Source organism: Syngnathoides biaculeatus, chromosome 17 (assembly GCF_019802595.1).
Source record: "Syngnathoides biaculeatus isolate LvHL_M chromosome 17, ASM1980259v1, whole genome shotgun sequence".
Classification (NCBI taxonomy): domain Eukaryota; kingdom Metazoa; phylum Chordata; class Actinopteri; order Syngnathiformes; family Syngnathidae; genus Syngnathoides; species Syngnathoides biaculeatus.
Genome location: NC_084656.1, coordinates 19,668,656 through 19,677,201, shown reverse-complemented (window position 1 = coordinate 19,677,201; position 8,546 = coordinate 19,668,656). Strand labels below are relative to the sequence as shown.

The 8,546-nt window shown below is 39.2% G+C and overlaps 1 protein-coding gene across 12 annotated transcripts in view; it reads left to right on the top strand.

The window, feature by feature from the left end:
* cplane1 (ciliogenesis and planar polarity effector 1) overlaps positions 1–8,546 on the top strand; it is a 73,905-nt gene that overhangs the window by 32,777 nt on the left and 32,582 nt on the right. Inside the window, exons 1-2 of one of the 12 annotated variants that reach the window (XM_061847728.1) lie at positions 5,208–5,299; positions 7,278–7,362. The exons of 9 other annotated variants lie outside the window; for them this stretch is intronic. The gene's annotated coding sequence lies outside the window, so the exon portion shown is untranslated. Of the gene's footprint in view, positions 1–5,205; positions 5,300–6,958; positions 7,076–7,277; positions 7,363–8,546 lie in introns of those variants that run through there. 2 more of the 12 variants (XM_061847729.1, XM_061847732.1) reach the window with 2 other exon arrangements.

Here is an 8,546-nt window from a genome sequence, read left to right as displayed (position 1 = left end):
CCCCCCCCCCCCCGGCCCTTGTTTGTTTGTCTTTTTTTTTTTTTTTTTGCAGCTCCGACGAGGAAGCGGCGGTGTTGTCGTGGTGGTGGTGGTGGCTTCCCCCCATCCCCGCCACCCCCGCCGAACACGCTTCGGTGAGACGTCGCTGAGGGGAAATGATGAGCGCGGTCCGCCGGCGCTCTGGCGAAACCGGCTCTGTCTGTCCCCCCGGAGCCAATCAATCGACGCTGCCTCCGCGGATATTCCCACGGTTCGGCCAATCGGCGGACGGAGGGGGCGGGATGAAGAGGTGACGTCAAACGAAGAGCGTCGCCGCTTCGCGGAAACACTTAAAGGGCCAGCAGCGTACGCACATCGAGCGGGATGTCGAATCCAGCTGGCCGCCATCTTGGTACTCCCAAAATGTGTTACAGTTAGGATTATGGCGGGGGTTTTTCCTCAAAGTTTGGCATGTAGAATCAAAACTGCTCACGTGTGCTTTACATTTTTTTCCAGTTCTGGTAACATGAAGGATTTTTAATTCGACTTGGTAAGCCAAAAAAGGCTAAATTAACACCGTGTCTACCAAGAAACTTCGGGCCCGATTTCCGTGACATTAACCTTTCCCGAAATATGCTGTGAAGCACTATCATCATAACATAGCAAAAACACTAAACATTTGTTTGATATAAAAACATTAAATTTGAAGTCAAATCAGTTCGATATATTTTTGGAAATAAGGACACGCAATGGGAAAATACATGCTAAACGCGTCGTTCGTTTGTCGTCTCTGTGGCAGAAAATTTCAACTTGTTTCCTCCCATTTGAAAATCAAATTCAATTAGAGTTACGTATTGTGAAATTCATCAAAAAAATTCACAGAAAATGTGTTTTCTTGCTTATCTGGTGATGAAGTTCAAGGAAAATATTTTTTATTGTTTTTTTTTTCGGGAATTTTTTTTTGCGTAAAAAAACCTCTGCCTATAAAGGTGACGCAGCGTGAACAGTGAACAACTGTGAACAAAACTTTGCTCAAGTGAATTAAACTCATCAGAAAATTAAAAACAAAACTTTACAAACAAACTTTAACAGTGTTAATGTGCCGCGAAACTGGCGATTAAGGTCGGCATGCTTGTTTTGGGAGTATCAAGATGGCGGATGGCGACTTCATTTTTTTTTTTTTTTTTTTTTCTGATCCGTGGCCAGGACGCAAAAATCCGATTAAAATAAGTGTGAAGTTTGTATTTCAAGGCTTTGTTGATTTTGAGTTCAAGGGAACAATCTTTTACCTTCACTCTGTCAGAGATTTAAAACTTTTTTTTACATTTTATTTTAACATCACGGTATCCCTTAGAGAGCCATTATGAATATGACATTGAAAACATAATCACAGTGCATGAATATACAAACAAATGTGAGTGGATCAAGTTTTGAAATCAGAGGTCAAAGAATGAAATTGTTCAACCATTGTTTAAATTACTGTAAAAATGGGGTTTAGTCCAACCACAATAGACTCCATCCAAAAATTGCTGTATGACTGGAAATTATTGGCCAGATTTTCGAATGTTGAGCTGTTAAAAAAGAAGCCGAACAAAAAGCGCAAATCTCTTTCTCGCGCCGTATCTTTTCATCTATTTCCTTCAAACACAAGGAATCGACTATATCATCGACTACCTTGAATTTGAGTCGTGCCGCCCCCCCCCGGGTTGCCAGGCAACCAGATGGCGAGGACCTTCCTTCCAGGTCAGTCGCCACGCCCGGCCTTGAAATTGCCCCCATACATAACATTCTTGTTTGCTTTCTCGTTGAAGGATAAATGAGAAAATCAATACCGCTCTTGTTACCGGCTCCTTTAAGGACACAACCGGCGGGGCCAGAAGGCGACAGCTTGTCGTGATACGAGTTTATTTCCTGGATGTGTTTGTTACCACGGCAATGACATTTACTGTCAAAGTGAACATAAGACAGAAAGAATTCAACATTCTGCATTTACTACAACTATACTTTAGGAAACTCCACCTAATTTAATACTAACAATGCAAAACGGCGCTGACGTGCTAATGTTTAGCATCAGTCGTCGTGGTTTTAGAAAGTGGAGATTTGAATGGAAACGGTGGTGCAACACATATAGACCGACAAAAACCACACAGCCATATATTCTTTATCGTCGATGAAAGATGAGTTGCAGTAGTGCTACTGTCGAAGAAGTGATATTCTGTGTTTACGTTTGCATGGCTGTACAGTGTTAGAGGTCTTCCTGGGATCACCGTTTAATTTGTTACATTCTATTTCATTACCGTAATTTCCGGGCCTATAAGCCGCCACTTTTTTCACAGGTTTTTAACCGTGCGGTTTATGCGGCGATGCGGCTAATTTGTGCATTTTTATAATAAATTAAATAAAAATAAAATAATTTTTTAAAAATAATAATAATTTGTGCGAGGGGGCACTTGAGCGGAAAAGATAAAAGTGAGACTGGGGGAATATATGTGCCGAGTAAGTGACTTTTACCGGCCCCATTAGCACTGCGCTAGCGTTAGCGCTATCGTAGTGTGTTGCTGCTGTGTTACTGGTGTGTGTTAGTGATATTTACCGGTAAGTTTTATTTTAACTGTCCCTGTTAGCTTTAGCTCAACACTAGCGTTAGCACCAGCGTTACCACTAGCGTTAGCGCCGCACTAGCATTAAACTTTCTGTGTACCGTCTTTCTTTGTAAATATCTCGTGTTTCAATCTGGGCACTTGCGGCTTTTACACAGCTGTGGCGTATGTATGTATGTATGTACCAAATGGTCCAGTGGAATATATGTGCCAAGGAAGTGACTTCTACCAGCCCTATTACCGCTGCGCTAGAGTTAGCGCTGTGCTAGTTGTGTTGCTGCTGTTCTACTCGCATGTCTCAGTGATATTTACCGGGAAGTTTTATTTGACTATTTTGCCCTGTTAGCGCTAGCTTTAGCTCGGCGCCAGCATTAGCACTAGCGTTAGCCGTCATTTCAAGTGGCCTGTAAAAGCAATCCAGGGTTCTTGCTAAAATATCAAATTTGCTAATTGTTTTCAGATTTAATAACATTGGAAATGGCAAGCATTTTTAATTACCAGGTCCTCTTCGTATGTATGTATGTATGTTTGTACCGTGATATCTGGCCTATAAGCCGCGACTTTTTTCACACGCTTTCAACCCTGTGGTTTTTGTGGTGATGCGGCTAATTTGTGCATTTTTTTTTTTTTTTGGTCTAACAGCCACAAGGGGGCACTTGAGCGGAAAAGGTAAGAGTGAGACCGGTGGAAAATATGTGCCGAGGAAGTGACTTTTACCTGTCCGGCCCTGTTAGTGCCACACTAGTGTGTTACTGCCATGTCTCAGTGATTTTTACCGATATGTTTTTTTTTTTTTTTTTTTAAACCGGCCCTTTTAGCACTGCGCTAGTGTTAGCGTTAAACTCTTTCCGTTTACCGTCTTTGTAAATATCTTGTTTCAATGTGGGCACTTGCGGCTTTTACACAGCTGCGGCGTATGTACGTACCAAATGGTATTTCCTTTACAAATGTACTGGTTGAGGCTTGTAACCAGGTGCGCTCTGTAGGAATTTTGGCATGTTGTTACTCCATTTTTATAAAGTCGTAGTACTACAGAGAGTACTTTTTACCTGTTCAAAATGTTTTGCTATTTTTTGTGTGGGCTGGAAGTGAGGCTGCCAAATGATTCAGGCGTGCGAAAATGTCTCCGGGACACGAGAGCAGGACGGCCGAGTTTGAATCCGACAATGACGCTCGGCGTCGGTGGCCACAAATTTATGGCCGGGAATAGAACGAGGCCGAGTATGCGAACGATCGACCTCCGGGGATTTTCGGGAGGACGCTAATGAGGATTCCGGTAATTGCCATTTACCCAACCAGTCAATTTTGGGCCACGTAGGCGATAATTGTTGAGTCCAAAGATCCACAAGCAGAAACACCACTTAAAAAAAAAAAAAAAAAGTCCAATATCGCACCCTGAAGTTCAAAACTGCGAGCGCCACTTTTTCCCCACCGTGCGCCGCGGGTAAAATACATCCAACGAGGCCGACACTCTGACCCGCTGCCGTGTAAGACACATGATTAAATTGTATCTTGACAGCTCCCCCCCCCCCACCCAAGTGTGACTGGAGTATGAATAGACCTGCAGATGGCAAAGCGGGTTGCCATGCCGACTCGTGTTCCCTACGTTGAATGCGCGAGATTGGGAATTGTTCTCCCACTTAATTACATGTTGTTGTTGTACACTTTTTTTTTTTTTTTTTTTTTCCGCTTGGGCACACACGATTTCGTGTCACCGACTGATGCCTCCGCCGCGAGCTATCTATAAGTGAGAAAGCCCCCCCCCCCAAAAAAAAAGTAGGAATATTTGATGGCCAGGCTACAAAAAAAAAGGTAAATGTGATTTAAAATCAATCTGGAGAGTCAGACAAATTTATATTTTAATTTATTCTTTTTTAAATTATTATAATGAATAATGTAATACTAATACTAAATATTAAATTAGTATAATTATTAATTTAATTATCATCATATTTCTATATTAATTTAATTTATATTTAGTTTATGTTAAGTATGACGACTGCCATGGAAATTCCATTTATATGGAAGTAAATTAGTGCCACGAGGATTTGAATTTGAAATGTAAAGTGATCACATTTTCAATAGTTATATTTCAGTGTCACTTTTAGATGTTAACAATTCAACCGGCTCCAATTCAACGTCTGTGCCACCAGGCAGGGTTACTTCAGGTCAGAGCTGAAACAGCCAGCCAATCGCAGTTTCGCTTTCTTAGTCACGTGACGTCACATACTAAGAAAGCGTAACTGGATTGGCTGACTTTTTTTTTTTTTTTTTTTTTTTTTTGGCTAGTCACCTCAGGTCACGATCCTTAAGTGTGGAAGTAAATTAGTGCCACCAGGATTTGAATTTGAAATGCCACAGAAAACAGGATTTGAATTTGAAATGTAGAGTGATCACATTTTCAATTGTTGTATTTTTATTTGTAACTTTTCAACGTTAACAATTCAAGTGGCGACAATTCGCTGTCTGAAATTCAGGGTTACTTCCGGTCAGGATCAACACCCAGCCAATCGCAGTTACGCTTTGTCGGTCACGTGACGTCACATGCTCAGAAAACGTAACTTAAATTTAATTGTTAACAACAGTTTCAAATCCATACAAATACAAGTACAACTATTGAAAATGGGATCACTTTACATTTTAAATTGAAATCACGTTTTCTGCGGCATGTCAAATTCAAATCCCAGTGGCACATATTTACTACCATAATGCGGCTTCAGGTAAAATATGATTTTAATCATTTCAATGTACTTCTGCTATTGGCGACAATCTGTGAAAAAATGATGCTGCCGCTCATATAATTTGTTTTTTGCGGAGGTTTCCGCAAAGAGCTACAACTGAAATCACCCCGATCTCACCACCCAACACAAAAATGTTTAGCATAACGGGAAATACACAAAACAATTTTCACACTCTAAAATCAACAGGTAAGTTAGCCATTTGGAGCAAATGTCGGGGCTTCGAAATTGGTCCAAATCCTTGCCAAAAATAACCCTCAGTTGGAAGCAATTATCCCACTCAGACAGGCATCACTAAATTGCCAAACAATAACAAATTTGTGAGTCACATTGTGGGTGTGCATAGTGTCACAGTTGATCATTTTTGAAGAGTTGCTATGATTTTATTCCTTTAAATGTGCTTTTGAAATGAATAATGAAGACTGTCAAATATAGATTAGCAGTAAGGAGTTGGTTTCAGTATGAACTTGTTCCATTCCGACATGGACAAATGGAGCCACGGGCAAAAGTATGGAAGACTGGTTCTGATATTTTATTGTTATTAATTTTATATCGTCCACATGTTTTTTTGTTTTTGTTTGTTTTTAAGAGAGTCTTCATGAGAGCACCCCAATGAACCTGGCTGTGACAGCTCGAGAGAGCTCCATCTGTTCATGACAGACATGAGCAAATGAGCCTATTAAATAACAGTATGTAGAAATCTCAAAAATATATATTTTTATTATATATTTTTGGGTTTTCAGAATGGCAGACGTCGTTCGACGTGTTGTGATGAAAACGAGTGATGGCAGAGCTAATTTATACAGTATACAAATTGACTTTAAATTGTTGCAATTTGCTTGCCGTACAGGAGGAAACTGTAAACCTCAGTCAGATATGCTGTAGTGCCCCCTACTGGAAAAGAAACGCTCGTGCTACACGTTTCTTTGGTGAATTTTGCAGAATCCCCACAAATTTACACTCAATTTAAATATGTTCAAATCATCACGATAATTTAATTGGATGTAATAAAAGGAATCTTCCCTTGTTTTAGAAGTGGACATAATTTTAAGTAAGATTTAAAGGAGCGAAGCAAAACTTTTTTTCCTGTTTTTTTATGATTATTTTTTTTAATTTTTGGTGATCATCTTCTGGATCGGGGTAAAATTTTAAATTGCCGAACTGATGCTTTTAATCAGTGTAATATACCGTTGAATTAAACTGTATAGAAGAAATCATTTGACATTAAAATACGTCTCTATCTGCATCAACAAATGACAAAATGTGCGGAAGTAAATAAATTAGTCTGTATTGACAGTTTTTTTATTGTTTTTTTCCGTCGTAAAATTTTAAATTGCCGAACTGATGCTTTTAACCAGTGTAATATACCGTTTAATTAAACTTTATAGAAGAAATAATTTCAAATTAAAATACGTCTCTATCTGCATTAACAAATGACTCAATATGAGGAAGTAACTAAAGTTAGTCTGTATTGACAGTTTTGGGACGTTTTTGACACTAAATATTTTTTTTTTCATGAACAATTTTGCATTTATGATTCGTTGTGAATAGATTGCGGTGACGTCAGGACATTTTGCGTTCCTACGGCAACGGCTGAAGGCTTCGCCCCGAGTGCATCATGGGAAAAATGTTTAGCCACTGAAACGGAGGGAGTTTCGAATTATCATTATTTATCTTTTTGCTCGTTAGATGCGGTTTTTCGCTATCATAACTCGGCGAGTTGGCCAATCGGGTAACGTGACGATTAGGCAAAAAGTAGTGAGTACGACGACTATATTTTAAAATACTTGGGCTTCTTTTTCTCGGTTTAGCTAGGTGGCTAATGCTAGCCGTGCGGCGTCGTCAGGAGCGACAACATGGGCGAACAAAGGAATTAGACTAGCGTTGTTGCTGTGTTTTTTTTTTTTGTAGCAAAAACGGGTTATAAATTGTGCCAATTAGTATGATAAAATGTCCACAGCGGGGCTGAAGTCTCACGAATGGCTCAGCGAGGATGCCAGTGACTATGAAGAAGAAGAAGAAGAGGGCGTTTCATCCCGTCTTGGGTATGAACAAGCTTGTTAGCTAAACATAATAACGCAACATATGTATTTGCTAGATTATTGTAATTTTTTTGTAGAAGAATATTTATCGGCAATAAAGCTCACCATTGGTTAGGGTTAGGGATGAAAATAAAACTTCTTTGCTTTTGTAAGAAGTTTGGAGAAAAAAAAAAGTTAATAAGGTAAACATGAGTTTGGCATTGGCAGAGATGATTCGACAAATGCATGTTCTTTACAAATGTAAAATGTTAATAAAGAGTTCAGTCCAACCGAATACGATTTATTGCACACAAGTATTGTTAACAAAAAATAAATGATTTCCTTACATTTTGTACTGTTTATTTAAAAAAATAACCCTAACCCTTTCAGTTTTTTTTTTTCAGAAATAATGTTCTGTCTCGACCCTAGCAATGTTTAATTCTCCAAAAGTGCCAGTAGTTGAAAGTTTGTTTGCTACTTAGTTAACAAATTAGTTATCTTGCCAACTAGCTAGTTCTTTAATTCGTCAGTTTATTACATTTTTCATATACTGTAGAAATGTAAATGTGTTGAATTCGCACAGTAAATTTAAAATAACGGTAATGGATAGTCAACACTACCGATGCACATGTTAAAATAATCTGATCCACAAAGATAAGTGCTACACTTATAATTTGTGCATGATTATGTTCATTTCTCAGGAAAAACAGAAAATTATGATCCCTGGTTCAGTTTGACCCCAGGGCACTGTGTAGTCCAAAAGTGTCAGAAACTGAAAATAATTACAGTAAAGCTTGTTTATATAATCATGATTAATTGAAAATGATGATTTTGGGAGCAGGAGTGACGTTAATAAGTTACAATTTTTTTACATTTAGGGTCAGTATGGCCCATAGTATTACCAGAGCATTAATAAACAATAATTACAGCTCTGATGCTAACAGCTCTCGACGTAAACAATTAAATTATAATGTCCTGTTGTTGTTGGGTTTTTGTTTTTTTTTTTTTTGGCTACGGATTATTCAGTATCAAGGGGCACGGTGGCTCAGCTGGTAAAGTGTTAGCCTCACAGTTCTGAGGACTCTGGTTCAATCCCAGCCCCGCCTGTGTGGCGTTTGCACGTTTGCCCTGTTCCTGCGTGGGTTTGCTCCCACATCCCAAAAACATGCAACATTAATTGGACACCCTAAATTGCCCCTAGGTGTGAT